Here is a 21624-nt window from a genome sequence, read left to right on the forward strand (position 1 = left end):
GTGCTACCACATCTGGCTAATTTTGTAGTTTTAGTAGAGACAGGATTTCACCATGTTGGCTAGGATGGTCTCAAACTCCTAACCTCAAGTGATCCACCCATCTTGGCCTCCCAAAGTGCGGGGATTGCAGGCATGAGTCACGGTGCCCAGCCGTGATCTAATTTTTTAGATTCCAGACATAAATGAGAACATGCACTATATGTGTTTTGTACATGGTTTATTTCACTTAAGATAATGACACCCAGTTCCATTCATGTTGCTTCAAATGCCACGAATTCATTCTCTTTTCCCCTTTTTCTCTCTAATTTTTAGATTTTGTGGGTACATAATAGGTACACATATTTATGGGGTATGTGGGATATTTTAATACAGGCATAAAGTGTGTAATAATCACATCAGAATAGATAGGGTATCAATTATCTCAAGCATTTATCCTTAGTGTTACAAACAATCCAATTATATACTTTTATTTCTTTTAAATGTACAATTAAATTATTATTGACAATAGTCACCCCATTGTGCTATCAAATGCTACGTCTTACATTTGTTGTAACTATTGTTATTGTACCCATTAACCATCCCCACTTCCTTCCTATCCCCTCAGCACACTTCCTACCCTCTGGTAACCATCATTCTACTCTTTATCTTCATATGTTCAATTATTTTAATTTTTAGCTTTCACAAATTGGCGAGAATATGCAATGTTTGTATTTCTGAGCCTGGCTTATTTCACCTAACGTAATGGCCTCCAGTCTCACCTATGTTGTTGCAAATAATAGGATCTCATTCCTTTTATAGCTGAATAGTACTCCATTGTGTGTATTTACCACATTTCCTTTATTCATTCATCTGCTGACAGACATAGGTTGCTTTCAAATCTTGGTTGTTGTGAACAGTGCTGCAATAGACATGGGAGTGCAGATATTTCTTTGGTATACAGCCTTCCATTATTGGGGGGATATACATAGCAGTGGGATTGGTGGATCATATGGTAGCTTTATTTTTGGCTCTTTGAGGCACCTACAAACTATTCTCCATAGTGATTGTATTAATGTACATTACCACCAAGGGTGTATGAAAGTTCCCTTTTCTTCACATCCTTGCCAGCATTTGTTATTGCCTGTCTTTTGGATAAAAACATTTTAGTTGGAGTGAGATGATATCTCATTGTAGTTTTGATTTGCATTTTTCTGATGTTCAAAGATGTTGAGCACTTTTACAAATGTCTATATGCCATTTGCATGTCTTCATTTGAGAAATGTCTACTCATAGCTTTTGCCCAGTTTATCATCAGAATATTAGATTTTTTCCTAGTTATTTGAACTCCTTATATATTTTGGTTATTAATCCATTATCAGATGGATGGTTTGCAAATATTTTCTCCCATTCTGTGGGTTGTCTCTTCATTTTGTGAATTATTTCCTTTGCTGTGCAGAAGCTTTATAACTTGAAGTGATCCCACTTGTCCATTATTTGCTTTGATTGCCTATGCTTTGGGTTATTACTTAAGAAATGTTTGACCAGACTAATATCCTGGAGAGTTTCTCCAATGTTTTAGCAGTTTCATAGTTTGAGGACATCAATTTAAGTCTTTAATCCATGATAATTTGATTTTTGTATATGGTAAAGGATATGGGGTCTAGTTGTAGTCTTCTGCCTAAGAATATCCAGTTTTTGAGCACCAATTATTGACAATACTGTTCTTTCCTAAATATGTTCCTGGAACTTTTGACAAAAATGAGTTTAGTTATATGTATGGATTTGATTCTGAGTTCTCTATTCTGTTCTATTAGTTTTTGTGTCTGTTTCTATGCCAATAACATGCTATTTTGGTTATTATAGCTCTGTAGTATAAATTGAAGACAGGTAATGTGGCTTTTTCAGTTTTTTTTTTTTTTTTTCTTGTTGTTGTTGTTGTTAGTACAGTTTTGGCTATTCTTGGTCTTTTGTGGTTCCATATAAGTTTTAGAATTATTTTTTCTATTTCTGTGAAGAATGTCACTGGTATTTTGATAGAGATTGCATTGAATCTGTAGATTGCTTTGGGGAGTATGGACAGTTTAACAATATTGATTCTTCCAATCCATGAATATGGAATTTTTTTTTGTATCCTCTTCAATTTCTTGCATCAATGTTTTGTAATTTTTATTGCAGAGATCTTTCATTTCTTTGGTTAAGCTAATTCTTAGAAATTTTATCTTATTTGTAGCTATTGTAAATGATATTACTTTCTATATTTTCTTTTCAGGTTTCTCACTGTTGGCATATAGAAATGCCAATGATTTTTTTTTTTTGTACGTTGATTTTGCATTCTGCAACTTTACTGAATTTATCAGTTCTAATAGTTTCTTGTGGAGTTTTTAGGTTTTTCCAAACATAAGGTTATATCATCTGCAAACAAGGATAATTTGACTTCTTCCTTTCCAATTTTGATGGCCTTTATTTATTTCCCCTCTCTGATTTTTCTAGCTAGGACTTCTAGTACCATGGAACTTCCATTACTATTTCCCCTCTCTGATTCCTCCAGCTGGGACTTCCAGTACTCTGTGTTTCACTCTGCTGAATAACAAGGTGAAACTGGACATCCATGTCATGTTCCAGATCTTAGAGGAAAGAATTTATGTTTTTCCTTATTCAGTATGATACTAGCTGTGGTTCTGTCATACACAGCTTTTATTATGTTGAGATATATTCCTTCTATACCTGGCTTTTTGATGATTTTATCATAAAGAGATGTTGAATATAATCAAGTGATTTTTCAGCATAAATTGAAATGGGCATATGCTTTTGATCCTTCATTATATTTATATGATGTATGGCATTGATTGATTTGCATATGTTGAATCATCCTTGCATCCCATTGATAAACCCCACTCTATCATGATGAATGATCTTTTTAATGTGTTGTTGAATTCGGACTGCTAGTATTTTGTTGAGGATTTTTGCATCAATGTTCATCAGACATATTGGCTCATGTTTTCCTGTTTTTGATGTTTCTCTGTATGGTTTTGCTATAAGAGTAATTCTGGACTTACAGGATGAGTTTGGAAGCATTCCTTCTACCTCTGTTTTTTGGAATAGTTTTAAGTTGGGTTGGTATTAGTTCTTTTTTTTCCCAAGGTAATTTAACTTTTTTTTCTTTTATTATACTTTAAGTTCTGGATTACATGTGCAGAACGTGCAGGTTTGTTACATAGGTATACACGTGTCATGGTGGTTTGCTGCACCCATCAATCTGTCATCTACATTAGTTATTTCTCTTAATGCTACCCCTCCCCTTAGTTCTTAAAAGTTCAATAAAACTTATCAGTGAAGCCATAACATCCTGAGAGTTTCTTTGCTGGGAGACTGTCTTTATGGCTTTGATCTCATTATTTTTTATTAGTCTGTTCATGTTTTGTATTTCTTCATAGTTCAATCTTACTAGATTGAATATGTCTAAGAATGTATTCATTTTTTGAGGTTTTCCAATTTGGTGACATAGAGTTGCTCATAGGAGCCTCTAATGAGCCTTTGAATTTCTGTGTTATTGGTTGTAATGTCTCTTTATTCATCTCTGATTTTGTATATTTGGGTCTTCCCTCTCTCTTACTTAGTCTGGCTAAAGGTTTGTTAAATTTGGTTAATTTTTTTTCAACATTCCAGTTTTGGCTTCATTAATTTTTTATGTTTTTCTTCAATTTCATTTATTTCTGCTCTCATATTTATTTTTTCTTTTCTACTAATTTTGGATTTGGTTTGTCTTTGCTTTTCTATTTCTTTAGAATACATTGTTAGGTTGCTGACGACGTTTTTCCTCTTTTGTTGTAGGCATCTATAGCTATTAACTTTCTTCTCAGTGCTGCTTTTGCTGTATCCCATAGTTTTTAATATTTTTTGTTCCATTATCTTTGTTTAAAAAATTGTTCAATTTTCTTCATAATCTTTTCATTGACTACCTGGTCATTCAGGAACATATTGTTTAATTTCCATGTGTTTATACAGTTTCCAAAATTCCTCTTGTTTTTGATTTCTAGCTTCATTCTATTGTGGTCAAAAAAAGGTACTTGATGTTTTTAATTTTTTTTAATGTTTTAAAATTTGCTTTCTGGCATTAAATATAGTCAATCCTTTAGAATGATCCATGTGCTGAAGATAAGAATTTGTATACTGCAGCCAGTCAAAGAAACATTCCATAAATATCAATTATGCCCGTATTGTCTATGGTACACATTAGGCCCAATGTTTCTTTGTTGATTTTCTGGCTAGATGATATGCCCAATGCTGAAAGTTGAATGTTGAAGTCTCTGGCCATTATTGTATTGGGATCTATCTCTTATTTACTCCTACCATTCTGTTATTTGTTTTATGGATGTTTTCTGGTCTTCTCTTCCTTCTTTCTTTGCTTTCTGTCTTCCTTTTAGTAAAGATGTTTTTCTCTGATGATATGGTTTAGCATCTTTTAGTTTTTTGTGTATCCATTGTATGTTTATTAGTTTGAGGTTACCATAAGGCTTGCAAATAATATAACCTATTATTTAAAACTGATGACAACTTAACACATTGCATATACAAACAAACAAGCAAAAAGAAAACCAATAAAAACTCTATAACTTTGTCTTCCTGTTTATTAAGGTTTTTTTTTTTTTCTATTTGTATCTTATTATACTGTCTCTGTCATGACAAAATTATTTTTTTATCATTTCATTTTTTTGGCTTCCTTTTTTTATTAAATGTAGGTTTATTTCAGACATAAAGCATAAATAGCAAATGGCATTTCTTTTCATTGTTGGGATTGGTCAATGCTACTTTAAGTATCTTTTTCTTTTTCTTTTTCTTTTTTTTTCCCAATTATTTATTTAATTGCATTTTAGGTTTGGGGGTACATGTGAAGAACATGTAAAATTGTTGCATATGAACACACGTGGCAGTGTGATTTGCTGCCTTCCTCCCCATCACCTACATCTGGCATTTCTCCCCTTGCTATCTCTCCCCAACTTCCCACCCCCCACCATCCCTCCCCAATTTCCCCCCAACTGGCCCCAGTGTGTAGTGCTCCCCTCCCTGTGTCCATGTGTTCTCATTGTTCAACACCCGCCTATGAGTGAGAACATGCGGTGTTTGATCTTCTGCTCTTCTGTCAGTTTGCTGAGAATGACGGTTTCCAGGTTCATCCATGTCCCTACAAAGGACCCAAACTCATCGTTTTTGATGGCTGCATAATATTCCATGGTGTATATGTGCCACATTTTCCCTATCCAGTCTATGGTCGATGGGAATTTGTGTTGGTTCCAGGTCTGTGCTATTGTAAACAATGCTGCAATGAACATTCCTGTGCACGTGTCCTTATACTAGAACGATTTGTAATCCTTTGGATATATACCCAGTAATGGGATTGCTGGGTCAAATGGAATTTCTATTTCTAGGTCCTTGAGGAATCGCCACACTGTCTTCCACAATGGTTGAACTAATTTACACTCCCACCAACAGTGTAAAAGTGTTCCTATTTCTCCACATCTTCTCCAGCATCTGTTGTCTCCAGATTTTTTAATGATCGCCATTCTAACTGGCGTGAGATGGTATCTCAATGTAGTTTTGATTTGCATTTCTCTGATGACCAGTGATGATGAGCATTTTTTCATATGTTTGTTGGCCTGATGTATGTCTTCTTTTGTAAAGTGTCTGTTCATATCCTTTGCCCACTTTTGAATGGGCTTGTTTGTTTTTTTCTTGTAAATCTGTTTTAGTTCTTTGTAAATTCTGGATATCAGCCCTTTGTCAGATGGGTAAACTGCAAAAATTTTTTCCCAATCAGTTGGTTGCCGATTCACTCTAATGATTGTTTCTTTTGCTGTGCAGAAGCGGTGGAGTTTGATTAGGTCCCATTTGTCTATTTTGGCTTTTGTTGTCAATGCTTTTGGTGTTTTGGTCATGAAGTCCTTGCCTACACCTACGTCCTGAATGGTTTTGCCTAGATTTTCTTCTAGGGTTTTTATGGTGTTAGGTCTTATGTTTAAGTCTTTAATCCATCTGGAGTTAATTTTAGTGTAAGGTGTCAGGAAGGGGTCCAGTGTCTGCTTTCTGCACGTGGCTAGCCAGCTTTCCCAACACCATTTATTGAACAGGGAATCCTTTCCCCATTGCTTGTTTTTGTCTGGTTTGTCAAAGATCAGATGGTTGTAGATAGGTTGTGTTGCCTCCGAGACCTCTGTTCTGTTCCATTGGTCTATATCTCTGTTTTGGTACCAGTACCATGCTGTTTTGATTACTGTAGCCTTGTAGTATAGTTTGAAGTCTGGTAGTGTGATGTCCCCTGCTTTGTTCTTTTTGCTTAGAATTGACTTGGCTATGCGGGCTCTCTTTTGGTTCCATATGAAGTTTAAGGTGGTTTTTTCCAGTTCTGTGAAGAGGGTGATTGGCAGCTTGATGGGGATAGCATTGAATCTGTAAATTACTTTGGGCAGTATGGCCATTTTCACGATATTGATTCTTCCTAACCATGAACATGGAATGTTTCTCCATCTGTTTGTGTCCTCTCTTATTTTGTTGAGCAGTGGCTTGTAGTTCTCCTTGAAGAGGTCCTTTACATTCCTTGTTAGTTGTATTCCTAGGTATTTTATTCTCTTTGTGGCAATTGTGAATGGAAGTTTGTTCTTGATTTGGCTCTCTTTAAGTCTGTTATTGGTGTATAGGAATGCATGTGATTTTTGCACATTGATTTTGTATCCTGAGACTTTGCTGAACTTGCTTATCAGTTTCAGGAGGTTTGGGACTGAGACGATGGGGTCTTCTAGATATACAATCATGTCGTCTGCAAATAGAGACAATTTGACTTCCTCCTTTCCTATTTGAATGCCCTTTATTTCTTTTTCTTGCCTGATTGCTCTGGCTAGAACTTCTAATACTATATTGAATAGCAGTGGTGAGAGCGGGCATCCTTGTCTGGTGCCACATTTCAAGGGGAATGCTTCCAGTTTTTGCCCATTCAGTATGATATTGGCTGTTGGTTTGTCATAAATAGCTTTTATTATTTTGAGATACGTTCCATCGATACCTAGCTTATTGAGGGTTTTTAGCATAAAGGGCTGTTGAATTTTGTCAAAGGCCTTCTCTGCATCAATTGAGATAATCATGTGGTTTTTGTCTTTGATTCTGTTTATGTGGTGAATTATGTTTATAGATTTACGTATGTTGAACCAGCCTTGCATCCCCGGGATGAAGCCTACTTGATCATGGTGGATAAGCTTTTTGATGTGCTGTTGCAATTGGCTTGTCAGTATTTTATTGAAGATTTTTGCATCTATGTTCATCATGGATATTGGCCTGAAATATTCTTTTCTTTTTGAGTCTCTGCCGGGTTTTGGAATCAGGATGATGTTGGTCTCATAAAATGATTTGGGAAGAATTCCCTCTTTTTGTATTGTTTGGAATAGTTTCAGAAGAAATGGTACCAGCTCCTCTTTGTATGTCTGGTAGAATTCAGCTGTGAACCCGTCTGGACCTGGGCTTTTTTTGGGTGGTAAGCTCTTAATTGCTGCCTCAACTTCAGACCTTGTTATGGGTCTGTTCAGGGTTTCGGCTTCTTCCTGGTTTAGGTTTGGCAGGAGGCAAGTGTCCAGTAATTTATCCATTTCTTCCAGGTTTATTAGTTTGTGTGCATATAGTTGTTTGTAATAATATCTGATGATGGTTTGAATTTCTGTGGAATCTGTGGTGATATCCCCTTGATCGTTTTTTATTGCATCAATTTGGTTATTCTTTTCTTTTTTATTAATCTGGCTAGTGGTCTGTCTATTTTGTTGATCTTTTCAAAAAACCAGCTCCTGGATTTATTGATTTTTTGAAGTGTTTTTTTGTGTCTCTATCTCCTTCAGTTCTGCTCTGATCTTAGCTATTTCTTGTCTTCTGCCAGACTCTGAGTTTTTTTGATCTTGCTCCTCTAGCTCTTTCAGTTTTGACTATAGGGTGTCAATTTTTGATCTCTCCTTGCTTCTCATGTGGGCACTTATTGCTATATATTTTCCTCTAGAGACTGCTTTAAATGTGTCCCAGAGATTCTGGTATGTTGTGTCTTCATTCTCATTGGTTTCGAAGAACATCTTTATTTCTGCCTTCATTTCATTGTTTATCCAGTCAACATTCAAGAGCAAGTTGTTCAGTTTCCATGAAGCTGTACGGTTCTGGGTTAGTTTTTGAATTCTGAGTTCTAACTTGATTGCACTGTGGTCTGAGAGACTGTTTTTTATGATTTCCGTCCTTTTGCATTTGCTGAGGAGTGATTTACTCCCAATTATGTGGTCAATGTTAGAGTAGGTGTGATGTGGTGCTGAGAAGAATGTATATTCTGTGGATTTGGGGTGGAGGGTTCTGTAAATGACTATTAGGTTTGCTTGGTCCAGGTCTGAATTCAAGTCCTGGATATCCTTGTTAATTTTCTGTCTGGTTGATCTGTCTAATGTTGACAATGGGGTGTTAAAGTCTCACAATATTATCGTGTGGGAGTCTAAGTCTCTTTGTAAGTCATTAAGAACTTGCCTTATGTATCTGGGTGCTCCTGTATTGGGTGCATATATATTTAGGATCGTTAGCTCTTCTTGTTGCATTGATCCTTTTACCATTATGTAATGTCCTTCTTTGTCTCTTATGATATTTGTTGCTTTAAAGTCTAATTTATCAGAGATGAGAATTGCAACTCCTGCTTTTTTTTTGCTCTCCATTTGCTTGGTAAATCTTCCTCCATCCCTTTATTTTGAGCGTTTGTGTATCCTTGAATGTGAGATGGGTTTCCTGGATACAGCACACCGATGGGTTTTGGCTTTTTATCCAATTTGCCAGTCTGTGTCTTTTGATTGGGGCATTTAGTCCATTTACATTTAGGGTTAATATTGTTATGTGTGAATTTGATACTGCCATTTTGGTGCTAGCTGGCTGTTTTGCCCTTTAGTTGAGCTGGTACTTGTTGTTCCTTTATATGTGTAGAGCCTCTTTCAGGAGCTCTCATAGAGCTGGCCTGGTGGTGACGAAATCTCTGAGTACTTGCATGTTCACAAAGGATTTTATTTTTCCTTCACTTATGAAGCTTCGTTTGGCTGGATAGGAGATTCTGGGTTGAAAGTTCTTTTCTTTAAGGATGTTGAATATTGGCCCCCACTCTCTTCTGGCTTGTAGGGTTTCTGCTGAGAGATCTGCTGTGAGTCTGATGGGCTTCCCTTTATGGGTAACCTGACCTTTCTCTCTGGCTGCCCTTAGTATTTTCTCCTTCATTTCAACCCTGGTGAATCTGACGATTATGTGCCTTGGGGTTGCTCTTCTTGAGGAATACCTTTGTGGTGTTCTCTGTATTTCCTGGACTTGAATGTTTGCCTGCCTTGCTAGGTTGGGGAAGTTTTCCTGGATAATATCCTGAAGAGTATTTTCCAGCTTGGATTCATTCTCTTCGTCACATTGGGGTACGCCTATGAAACGTAGATTAGGTCTTTTCACATAGTCCCACATTTCTTGGAGACTTTGTTCATTCCTTTTTACCCTTTTTTCTCCAGTCTTGCCTTCCCGTTTTATTTCATTGAGTTGATCTTCGACCTCTGATATCCTTTCTTCTGCTTGGTCAATTCGGCTGTTGATACTTGTGCATGCTTCGCGAAGTTCTCGTGTTGCGTTTTTCAGCTCCATCAATTCACTTATATTCCTTTCTATTTTGTCCATTCTTGTTAGCATTTCACCAAGTCTTTTTTCAAGGTTCTTAGTTTCTTTGCATTTGGTTAGAACATGTTCTTTAAGTTCACAGAAGTTTCTTACTACCCACCTTGTGAAGTCTGATTCTGTCATTTCATCACACTCATTCTCCATCCAACCTTGTTCCCTTGCTGGTGAGGAGTTGTGATCCCTTTTAGGAGGAGAGGTGTTCTGGTTTCGGGTGTTTTCATCCTTTTTGCGCTGGTTTCTTCCCATCTTTAAGGATTTATCCACCTGTTGACTTTGTAGTTGCTGGCTTTCAGATTGGGTCTCAAATCTTTCAGATTGACGTTCTGTTTGTTGATGATGAGGTTATTTCTGTTTCTTGGTTTTCCTTCTGACAGTCTGGCCCCCCTGCTGTAGGTCTGCTGAGGTTCACTCCAGGCCCTGCTTGCCTGGGGTTCACCTGCAGCAGCTGCTGAACAGCAAGGGTTGTTACCAGTTTTCTTCTTCTGCTATCTTTGTCCCAGAAGGTTACCCGCCTAGTGTCAATCTGATCTCTCTTTTATGAGGTGTCTTCTTGGATATATAGGGGTCAGGGAGCTGCTTGAGGAGATGGTGTCTTCTTTGTAAGAGTTCAAATGGTGAGCTGTGAGCTCTGTTGTTGTTCATTCAGAGCTGCTGGGAAGGTACTTTTAGGTCTGCTGCAGCAGAACTCATAAACTGCTTTTTGTTCCCAGGTGCTCTGTCCCAGGGATTTAGGGCTTTATTTATGAGTTTCCGTTATGCTGCCACCTTCTTATTTTTTTTTTTTTCCGTCAAACCTGCCCAGCCCAGCAAGGAGGCAGCCTAGTCACTGTCGGCCTATAGCAGCTTTGCTGAGCTGCTGTGGTCTCCGCCCCGCTGCCGAGTGAACTTCCCTGCAGTCCTGTTTATATGGGTGTAGTTACAACTGCTTTGGCGATGGTGGCCCGCCTCTGTTGAGGCGGAGTCTCTTTGCTGTGGCGGGTTGCCTTGGCAACGGCGGGCTGCCTCAGCAGTGGCGGGTTGCCTTGGCAACGGCAGGCTGCCTCAGCAATGGCGGGTTGCCTTGGCAACGGCGGGCTGCCTTGGTAATGGCGGACGCCCCTCCCCCACAGAGCTGGACCGTCCCGGGTTCAGCTGCGCTTGCTGTGAAAGTCTCAATCCCGAGTGTCTGGTTGCTGTTCCTTTGCGGGGGTGGGGCCAGCCGAGCCTGATCGCCTGGCTCCCTGCCTCAGAGCCTTTTTTAAGTTGGTGTTCCAGTCGCCTGTTGAAGAGGCACCGGGGTCTGTTTGTTTTCCCCTGCCACTCACTGCGCTGTCTTAAACAGCGGCACTGAGGTTTGTGGCGCTTTTTTTTTTTTTTTTTTTTTTGCCCTGGAATCTGCTGTCCTGGTTATCTGCTCTGTCCCCTTTTTGCACCGGCGAATGGGCAACTTCCCGTGGCTCCAATCGCCAGCCAAAAGGGCCCCCGGACCAGTGTATTTTGCATGGAGAACCGCGGCTCCCGGGCGCCGACAAAGCCGCCGCGCGGGGCAAAGCAGCGGCCCTGGCCGGCACAGCTGCGCTGGCCGAAACAGCCGCGCTGGCGACCGTGGAGCTCCTCTGCCCGGGAATTTCCTAGTCTGTGGGCAATAAAAATGCGGCGTCCACTCACCCTTTGCGCTTTCACTGGGAGCTGCGATCCTGAGCTGTTCCTAAACGGCCATCTTGGATCCGGACCCATTTTTTTGACTTCTTAAGATATGAGCCATTTACATGTCACAATTTGGTATGATAATATTCTGTATTTTTTCAACATGTGTACTATTACCAGTGAGTTATTGACCTTCAGATGATTTCTTATAACTTATTAGTAGTTTTTCATTTAAATTGAAAAACTCCTTTTAGCATTTCTTGTAAGACAGATCCAATGTTAATAAAATCTCTCAGCTTTTGTTTGGGAAGTATTTCTCTTTTATATTTGAAGTATATTTTTACCAGATATACTTTTCTAGGGTAAAAGTTGTTTTGCTTCAGCACTTTAAATATGACATACTACTCTCTCTTGGACTGTATAGCTTCTACTGAATAGTTTTTTTGCAGAAATATTGGAGCCTCATTGTATATTACTTGTTTCATTTCTATTGCTGCTTTTAGGATCCTTCCTTACGTTAACCTTTGGGAGTTTGATCATTAAATACGTTGGGATAGTCTTCTTTTGCTTATATCTTCTTGGTGGTTTTTATTATTATTAATTAATTAATTAATTAATTTTGAGACAGAGTTTTGCTCTTGTTGCCCAGGTTGGAGTGCACTGGCACAGTCTCAGCTCACTGCAAACTCTGCCTCCTGGGTTCAAGCAATTCTCCTGCCTCAGCCTCCCAAGTACCTGGGATTAGAGGCATGTGCCACCACGCATGTCTAATTTTTGTATTTTTAGTGAAGACTGGGTTTCACCATGTTGACCAGGCTGGTCTCAAACTCTTGACCTCAGGTGATCTGCCTACCTCAGCCTCTGAAAGTACAGGGATTACAGGCATGAGCCACCACATCTGGCCCTTGGTCTTATATACCTTTGTTTACTTGGATATTGACATCTTTCTCTGGATTTGGGATGTTCTGTGTTATTATCCCAATGAATAAATTTTCTATTCCTATCTCTTTCTACCTCCTTTTTAAGACCAATAACTCTTAGATTTGCCCCTTTGAAGCTATTTTCTAGATCTTGTAGACATATTTCTTTGGTTTCTATTCTTTTTTTTGTTTGTCTCCTCTGACTGTATTTTTAAATAGCCTGTCTTAAACTCACTAATTATTTCTTCTGCATGATCAATTCTGCAATTAAAAGACTGATGGATTTTTCAGTATGTCAGTTGCATTTTTCAGCTCCAGAATTTCTGCTTGACTATATTTAGTTATTTTAATTTCTTTGTTAAATTTATCTGATAGAATTCTAAATTTCTTCTCTGTGTTATTTTGAATTTCTTTGAGTTTCTTAACACTGATATATTGAATTCTCTGTCGGAAGGATCATATATCTCTGTTTCTCTAGGATTGGATCCTGGTGTTTTATTTAGTTCATTTGGTGTTTCATGTTTTCCTGGATGATATTGACATTTGTGGATGTTCATCACTTTCCAGGCATTGAAGTGTTAGGTGTTTATTATAGTCTTCACAGTCTGAGCTTGTTTGTGTGCATCCTTACTGGAAAGGTTTTCCAGGTATTCAGTGGGACTTTGGTGTTATAATTCAATTTGTTCATTGTAGTCTTCATTACCCCAAGACCAATAATACTGTAGTCCTTGCAGGCCTGTAGTTGTATCATCTTGGTGGCCTTAGATAAAATTTTGAAGTCTTCTCTGTTCTGTTCCCTTAATTTATTCCAAACAAATGGAATCTTTCTCTGTGCTGAGCTAATTAGTGCTGGCAAAGGAGTGACACAGTACAGCTGTGTCTATCACTACTGTGATTGTCTGGGTGTGATCTGAAGCCAGCAGAGCATTGGGTCTTGTCAAAGATTGCTATAACCATTACCTGGTTACTACCTATGTTCACTCAAGGCTGTAGCATTCCACAATCAGCAGGTCATGAAGTCAGTCAGTCTTGTGTCCTTCCCTTCAGGATAGAAAGTTTCCTGGCGCCCTGGGTGAGTACAGAGATGCCATTTTGGAGCCAGAGATCAGAGTAGAAAATCCCAGAATCCATGTGTTGTACTTTTCTACAGTGGCTAATCTGAAACTGAGACCAGAAGACAAGGTTCTTCCCATTTTTCCCTCCCCTTTCCTTAGGCAGAGCATTCTCTCCTCGTGTCAGCCATCACCACAGGCCTATGGGGAATACTGACAGCATACTCCTGATGTTCATTTAAGGCCAAATGGCTTCCAATGAGCTAGTGGTGAATTCTGCCAGGCCTGGGACTCACCTTTCAGGACAATCAGCTCCCCTCTTTCCCAGGGTATGTCCAGAAATCCATCCAAGATCCAAAGCTTGGAATTGGGGACTCCTAGAGACCACTTGGCGGTCTTCCCCACTTTGTCCAAGCTGGTACTTAAGTTGCAAGACAAAGTCCCCTTTGTTCTTCCCTCTTCTTTTCTCAAGAAGAAAGGGCCTTTGCTTGTGGCCACCACAGCTGTGAATATGCTTAGTCACACCTAAGTGCAACATTGACTCAGAGTCTCACTCAAGGACCAAGGCATAGACTACCTCTTTATAGCTGATGATTATTCAGGGCTCAAGTTCTCTTAAGCAAGGACCTAGAAATAGAAATTCCATTTGACCCAGCAATCCCATTACTGGGTATATATCCAAAGGATTATAAATTGTTCTACTATAAGGACACATGCACACGAATGTTCATTGCAGCACTGTTTACAATAGCAAAGACCTTGAACCAACCCAAATGCCCATTGATGATAGACTGGACAGGGAAAATGTGGCACATATACACCATTGAATACTATGCAGCCATAAAAAAACGATGAGTTCGTGTCCTTTGTAGGGACATGGATGAACCTGGAAACCATCATTCTCAGCAAACTGACACAAGGACGGAAAATCAAACACCACATGTTCTCACTCATAGGTGGGTGTTGAACAATGAGAACACATAGAGACGGGGAGGGGAACATCACACACTAGGGTCTGTTGGGGGGAAATGGGGAGGGACAGTAGGGGGTGGGGAGTTGGGGAGAGATAGCATGGGGAGAAATACCAGATATAGGTGAAGGGGAGGAAGGCAGCAAATCACACTACCATGTGGGTACCTATGCAACAATCTTGCATGTTCTTCACATGTACCCCCAAACCTAAAATTCAATTAAAAAAGAATAACCATAAAAAAAAGTCAGCAGGTGATGAACCCTGTCAAGACTGGGTCCTTCCTTTCAAGACAGTGCATTCCATTCTAGGATGTGTGTCTCACGCCTGTAATCCCAGCACTTTCGAAGGCCCAGGTAGGCAGATCACCTGAGGTCAGGAGTTCAAGACCAGCCTGGCCAACATGGTGAAACCCCATCTCTACTGAAAATACAAAAATCAGCCAGATGTGGTGGCAGTTTCCTGTAATCCCAGCTGCTCTAGAGGCTGAGGCAGGAGAATCTCTTGAACCTGGGAGGCAGAGGTTGCAGTGAGCCAAGACCTTGCCATTGCACTGTAGCCTGGTCAACAGAGTGAGAATCCATCTAAAAAAAAAAAAAAAAAGGTTTCTGGGAGCTAGGGCTTGGGAAGAGCCCTCATCCTACTGTGGCTGAGCTGCTATTAAAAAAAAAAAAAGTCATCTGGGAACTAAGGCTGGGGATGAGACCTATCCTACTCTGGCTGAGCTGGTATTTAAGTTGCAAAACAAAGTCATCTTTCCTCTTTCCTCTCCTCTTCTCAAGTGTAAAGTTGGGATTTCTTCTGTTACTGTTAGCTCTATTGCCTGGGGTTGTGAGAGGGGTGGAGCAAGGACTCGCTTATCTGCCCAGGCTAATATCTCACCGGTTTATGTGCCCCCTAAATCCACTGGCTCTGAGCCCAGTACAGTATTAGAACTTGCTGACCTTGTTGCCTAGACAGCCTTTCTAGTTTATTTAGACCCCTACAATACTTTAGCCTGCATTGACAAGGCTGCTGAAACTTAAGTTCCAACTGTTGGGATAGGTAACTCTCCTCTTTCTAGGGCTAGTCTATATACTCCCTCCATGGGTGCTGCTGAGTTCTGCTCAGTGTTGACAGCACTGTGTCCCCCAAATCACTGTGCTCTCCCTCCCCCAACTCACAGATTCTCTCTGTGCCTCATGGCCACTACCAGAGGACTGGGGAACAGTGTTGTTAGCAATTCAAACTGTCTCTTCTGTCCACTCCGGTGTGATTTTAGTGAGATGAAGTTGTTAAAACCAGGTACTATGATTGTTCACCAGATTTATGAAGGTGCTTTTTGTATCCATAGTTGTCAAATTTGGTTGTCCTGCTGGACTTGTATTCAATTATTCTACTCCTGCCCCCTCGAATTTTATTCTATTTTATGGCTGAATTGTATTCCATTGTGTGTATATATAGCACATTTCCTTTATCTATTCATCAGTTGCTAGACACTTCGGTTGATTTCATATTTTTGCTACTGTAAATAGTGCTTCAATAAACATATGAGTTCAGGTTTCCCTTTCATATGCTGATTTCTTTCCCTTTGGTTAGTTACCCAGTAGTGAAGTTGCTAGACCAAATGATAATTCTATTTTTAGTTTTTGGAGAAATCTACAGCTGTTTTCCATAGTGGCTGTACTAGTTTACATTCCTACCAACAATGTATGAGTTCCCTTTTCTCTGCATCTTCACCAACATCTATATTTTTTTCTTTTTAGTAATAGCCATTCTGACTGGGGTAAGATATCTCATTGTGGTTTTGATTTGTATTTCTCTGATGATTACTGACTTTTGAAAATTTTTTAATATATCTATTGACTATTTATATATCTTCTTTTGAGAAATATCTATTCATGTCCTTTGACCACATTTTAATTGAATTCCTTGATATTTCTTATTGAGTTGTTTGAGTTCTTTGTATATTTTGGATAATAATCCCCTCTCTGATGAATCATTTGCAATTATTTTCTCCCATTTAACAGGTTGTCTCTATTCTGCTTATTTCTTTTAGCATTCACAAGCTTTTTAGTTTAATTAAATATATTTAACTATTTTGGTTTTCATTGCATGTGCTTTTGAGATCTTGTCATACATTATTTGCCTTGGCAACATCCAGGAGAGTTTTCTCTTGGTTTTCTTCCAGTATTTTAAAAGTTTTGGGGCTTACCTTTACATCTTTGATCTATTTTTACTTGATTTTTATATATGATGAGAAATAAAGGTCACGTTTTATTCTGCATGTGGTGATCCAATTTTACAAGTACCATCTCTTAAATAGAATGCCCTTTTCCAAATGTAAGTTCTTATCAGCTTTGTGAAAGATCAATTGGCTATAAAAAAATATGTGCTTTATGCCTGGATTCTCTATTCTGTTCCATTAGTTTCGTCCGTTGGTCTATGTGTCTATTTTTATACCAATGCCATGTTCTTTTAGTTACTACAGCCACATAATACATTTTGAAATCGGGTAATATGATGCCTCCAGATTTATTCTTTTTGCTTGGGATTTCTTTGAATTTTTGGCTTTTTTTTCTTTTTTTTTTTGGTTCTGTATAAATTTTAGGATTGCTTTTTATAATTCTGTAAAAAATGTGGTATTGGTATTTTGATGGTATTGCATTGAATGTGTAGATTGCTTAGGGAAATATTATGATTTTAATATTATTCTGATCCATGAGTATGTGATGTTTTTCCATTTGTGCCATCCTCAATTTCTATAATCAGTATTTTTTGGTTCCTCTTGTAGAGATCTTTTACCTCCTTGTTGAAATATAATTCCTAGGCAATTTATATTTTTTGCAGTTATTGTAAATGCAAATTCCTTGTTGATTTCTTTCTTGGCTGGATCATTATTGATGTATGAAATGTTACTAATTTCTATTTATTGATTTTTTTATCCAGAAACTTTACTGAATTCATTTATAAATCAATAGTTTTTTGGTAGAGTCTTTAAGTTTTTCTGGATATAAGAGCATATTAGCAAAGAGAAACAATTTTACTTTTACAATTTAGAGATTTCCTATTTCTTTCCATTACCTGATTGCTCTGTCTAGAACTTCCAGTAGTATGTTCAATAGGAGCAGTGAAAGTGGGCATATTCGTCTTGTTCCAGAAGAAAGGCTTTTTCAACTTTTCCCCCTTCAGTATGATGTTAGTTGTGTGTTTGCCATATATGGCCTTTGTTATTTTGGTATATATTTCTTCTTTGCCTATTTTTTGAGAGTTTTTATCATGAAATGATTTTGAGTTTTATCAAATGTTTCTCTGCATCTACTAAGATAATCATTTGTTTTTTGTTCTTCTTTCTGTTGATGTAATGTGTTACATTTATTAACTTGCATATATTTAAACCATACTTGTATCCTTGCTATAAAACCCACTTGATCATGATGAATTATCTTTTTGAAGTACTGCTGGATTCAGTTTTATAGAATTTTATTATACATTTTTGCACATGTGTTAACCAGGGATATTGGCCTGTAATTTTCTATTTTTATTGGATCCTTGTCTTGTTTTGGTATCAGAGTAACTCTGGCCATATAGAATGAGCTAGGGAGCATTCCAATATTTTGGAAGAGTTTCAGTATGATTGCTATTGATTCTTCTTTGTATGTATGGTAGATTTCAGCTCTGAATCCATCTCATCCTGGGCTTTTCTTTGTTAGGAGACTTTTTATTACTTATTTAATCTAACATCATTATTCATCTGTTCAGGTTTTCTGTTTCCTCCTAAGTTTTATTACATTGTATGTTTCCAGGAATTTATCCATTTCCTCTATGTTTTCCAGTTTTTCAGCGTGTAGTTGTTCATAATAATCTCCAATGATATTTTGTATTTCTGTGGTATCAGTTGTGTCTCTGTTTTCATTTTTGATTTTATTTGGTTTTTCTATCTTCTTTTCTTGGTTGAACTATGAGCATTAAAAAATAAGTATAATGATAATTTTAAAACAAAATTTTAAATTTATTTTTATATTCTAGAAACTTATTCTATTACAGTTATTTGATTTTGGCCAAATATTTATTTTGGCACTTTTTTGCTGTTTAGTTAAAATGTATATTTACTTTATTTCTATTTATCAGTAAGGGTTAGTGCCTGGGCTTCCTCTTTAAAGTCCAGTTGGAAATTGATGCATTTCCCTTTTTAACTTATATCCGTTCACTGTGACTTAAACAGCTTTACCTTCTTATATCTGGCACAAAGCACACATATTGTTGGCCTCTATCACTCATGATGTTTTCTGCTATTGGAAGTCTAAAAATTTCAGCATGTACATCTGATTGAGAAAATCTCTCCCTCTTTCTCTTCTTCTCTCCTTCTTTCCTTTTCCACTATACATAAATATGTAGAAAGCTCAAACATTTGGAAAGCTCAACATGTTTTGGTATAGGCCTTAGGTCTAAAGAGTTTTCTTATTTGATCATTTACTCCTTGTGTCAGCATAGCTTGCTTGATTAAAAGCTAAGCTGATGTGAGTCAGGGCAAGGTAAACTTGAAGCTCCTGTTAGTCATGCTTAGTGAGGTCTGTCCTGCCTGAGCCAGTTAAAAACCCACACTAATATAAGTTTCTGCAATCAACCTTGGTAAAAACCCCACATGACCTGTAAAAGCATTGAAACCCATCTTCCTAGGCTGTGCCAGAAGCATAAATCTTTTCTTTCTCACTATCAGCTTAAGGTTTCCAACCTGTAACCCAAGATTTGGGGATGTCATGTTACCAATGAATTGGTTTTCCCTGAACACAAGATATAAAGTAGTTTAGTGATAAAGGAATAAAATAGAGAAAGTAATAAAAGCAGCAGTGTTACTACTGATAATGCAGAAAGATATCAGATTTTGAGAAGTTCTGAAGAGGTAATAATTATATTAGCACTATGAAACTAGACAGTCGTTAATCAGTGCACTGGTGAAAACCAAAGAAAAGCTGAATAAGTATCACCAATTTAAGGTAGCAAGTGAGTACTTCTTTACCAACATATGAATATACTTTCATTCTTACAAGAAAACCCTGAGAATAAGATAAAAACATATATTAAGAATAGCAGAACTCAAGAAAAGGCTAAATTCTCAACCAGCACATCTGCTATACTAGTATCCAGGTTGGGAAGGAGTAAGAGCCTAAGATTTGAGATGGGAACAATCTAGGTTAAATTACTTGACATTCTTGGGTCCTCAGATTTCCCTAAACGTTTTGGGCTTGCAAAATTAAATTCTCTCAGCAAATTTCCATTGCCACCTTGTGCCCCAACTTTCTGCCTTGCTTTCACCATAAACATTTTTCAGGATATATTCCAACTCCTTTTTAATCTCCAGCAAACAACTAAGTTTCAGTCACAACATAATATAGCAGAGAGAGTGCTGGATGTGCCAATAGAGGAATGAAACTATAGTATAAAAATGTCTTAGGACCTATAAAACATTTTCCTGAAGAAACTGGAAGAGTACCCATGACTGTAGAGTGATACACTACATAAGGCTGAGAGATCCACCAGCAGGTTATATTTCATTAGAAAATCCAGTGGATACTCCATTTACCAAGTGCTGAGATGTATGTTGGTGCAAAGGAATATCAAGTGACCATGTATCCATAATTGGTTAAATTATAATGCTTTGGTCAGACCCACCACGTCATAAGACTAAGCAGGTCTAGCAGCATTCTACAATAAATGGAAGTGGTGTATGCAGGAGTGGGCATGAGCAGAGATGAATGCACAAGTAAACTTCCCAGTAAGGTGGCCTATCCACCACTGTTTTAAGAGCATCTCTTCCTCCTTTCATACTGATGGCAGCATACGAGAGGCCCCTTATGACTAGATATCAGAAGAAGAGTCAGGAAGAGTAAAGTTTGTAGATGAGTGTATAGGGGAACTTATTTTCTGTATTCAACAAAGAAAATAGTTATGACCAAATGTGTGTGGCTTTTTCTCACATAAAGTGATTCAACAACTCTCCAGACACTAACTGGAATCCTATAGTTTAATTTAATTCTGACACTATCTATGTGAAGGTAGCATCAGATCTCAGAGGTTAAGGGCTTACTCCCACAAGACTGCTTCCAATTTAAGTGCCAGTCACAAGTTCTGGTTATTACTTGTGCTTCTGACTGACCAGCTGTTAATCAAAGGTTCCCATGACTTACTCCTTGGGTTCAATCATTTGCTAAAATAGCATACCTAACTTAGAAAAAGTTTACTTCCCAGATTACAGGCCTATTATAAAAGGATACAACTCAGGAACAGCCAGCTGGAAGAGATGCATAGAGCAATTTATGTGAGAAGGGACATGGAGGTTCCATGACCTTTCCAGATACCCTACCCTCCCAGCATTTCTACGTGTTCAGCAATCAGAAAGCTCTCTAAATCTCCTCCTTGGGGGGTTTTATGGAGGCTTAATTAATTAGGCATGACTAATAAAATCATTGGCTATTGATGATCAGCTCAATCTCCGGGCCCTCTATCTTGCCTTAATGATAGGTGGTGGGGCTAAAAATTACAGTCCTTTTATAACATGGTTGATTCCCCTGGCAACCAACTTCTATATTGAGGTTATCCAGAAGGCCAGCTATCAGCCACCTCACTGGCATACAAAAAGACACTTACACTTTAGAGTTTCCAAAGGGTTTAGAAGCTCCTGTGCCAGGAAACTGGACAAAAATGAACTATATATTTCTTATTATAAATTACAACAAAAAACTACTTCGCCAAAAGTAAACTACTGCAGCTAACAGTCCTGCTTCATGGTGGTCTTGAACATCATTGATTATGAGAAATCCTCCAAATGGGCAGTGCTTTAAAAGATGAAAATGGTCTGCCTCTATTTTTGGGAAAAACTTAGCTTGAGATAAGAATATAGCATCTCATGAGCAGTGGCAGATGGCTTGACAGGTTGAACAGTGTCCTGTCCAATCACTGATTGGATGATTAGTGACAAAGAAGACTGGGGAAGAGGCATGTGAATGGAGCTATGTAAGTGAGCATAAAAGGTAAAGGTTTTAGTATTATAAATTAATGCTTACTTGAGACTATACACAATGTAAGATGCACTTAACAACCAGTTATTCTAAATGATTTTGCTAGTAAGCAGCTGCCATTCTCTAACATCCAGTGTCTGTAGCTGGCAAAGTGAAGACATAGAGTAGCAAGAGTAGAAGCATAGGGTAAATGCCTAGAACCAACAGCATGCACTCCAACATGTCAGGCTGGCCTTGCCACCGCTTCTGCCAAACATCCTCCCTGCCAGCAACAAAGACTAACACTGAGTCCCAGTACATCATCATTTTTTTTTTTTTTTTGATATGGAGTCTTACTCTGTCACCCAGGCTGGAGTGTGAGTGCAGTGGCACAGTCT

At 38.2% G+C, this 21624-nt stretch overlaps 1 long non-coding RNA gene across 1 annotated transcript; it reads left to right on the forward strand.

Annotated features, from left to right (window-relative positions):
• Window positions 1–1357: 1357 nt before the first annotated feature.
• Window positions 1358–20399, forward strand: LOC116556815. The gene is made up of 3 exons (XR_004271173.1): window positions 1358–1497; window positions 6388–6390; window positions 20389–20399. It is a non-coding gene; the product is annotated as an uncharacterized LOC116556815 (long non-coding RNA).
• Window positions 20400–21624: the final 1225 nt, after the last annotated feature.

This window comes from Sapajus apella, unplaced genomic scaffold (genome assembly GCF_009761245.1).
Source record: "Sapajus apella isolate SASKATOON/1434 unplaced genomic scaffold, GSC_monkey_1.0 scaffold17, whole genome shotgun sequence".
NCBI classification, from domain to species: domain Eukaryota; kingdom Metazoa; phylum Chordata; class Mammalia; order Primates; family Cebidae; genus Sapajus; species Sapajus apella.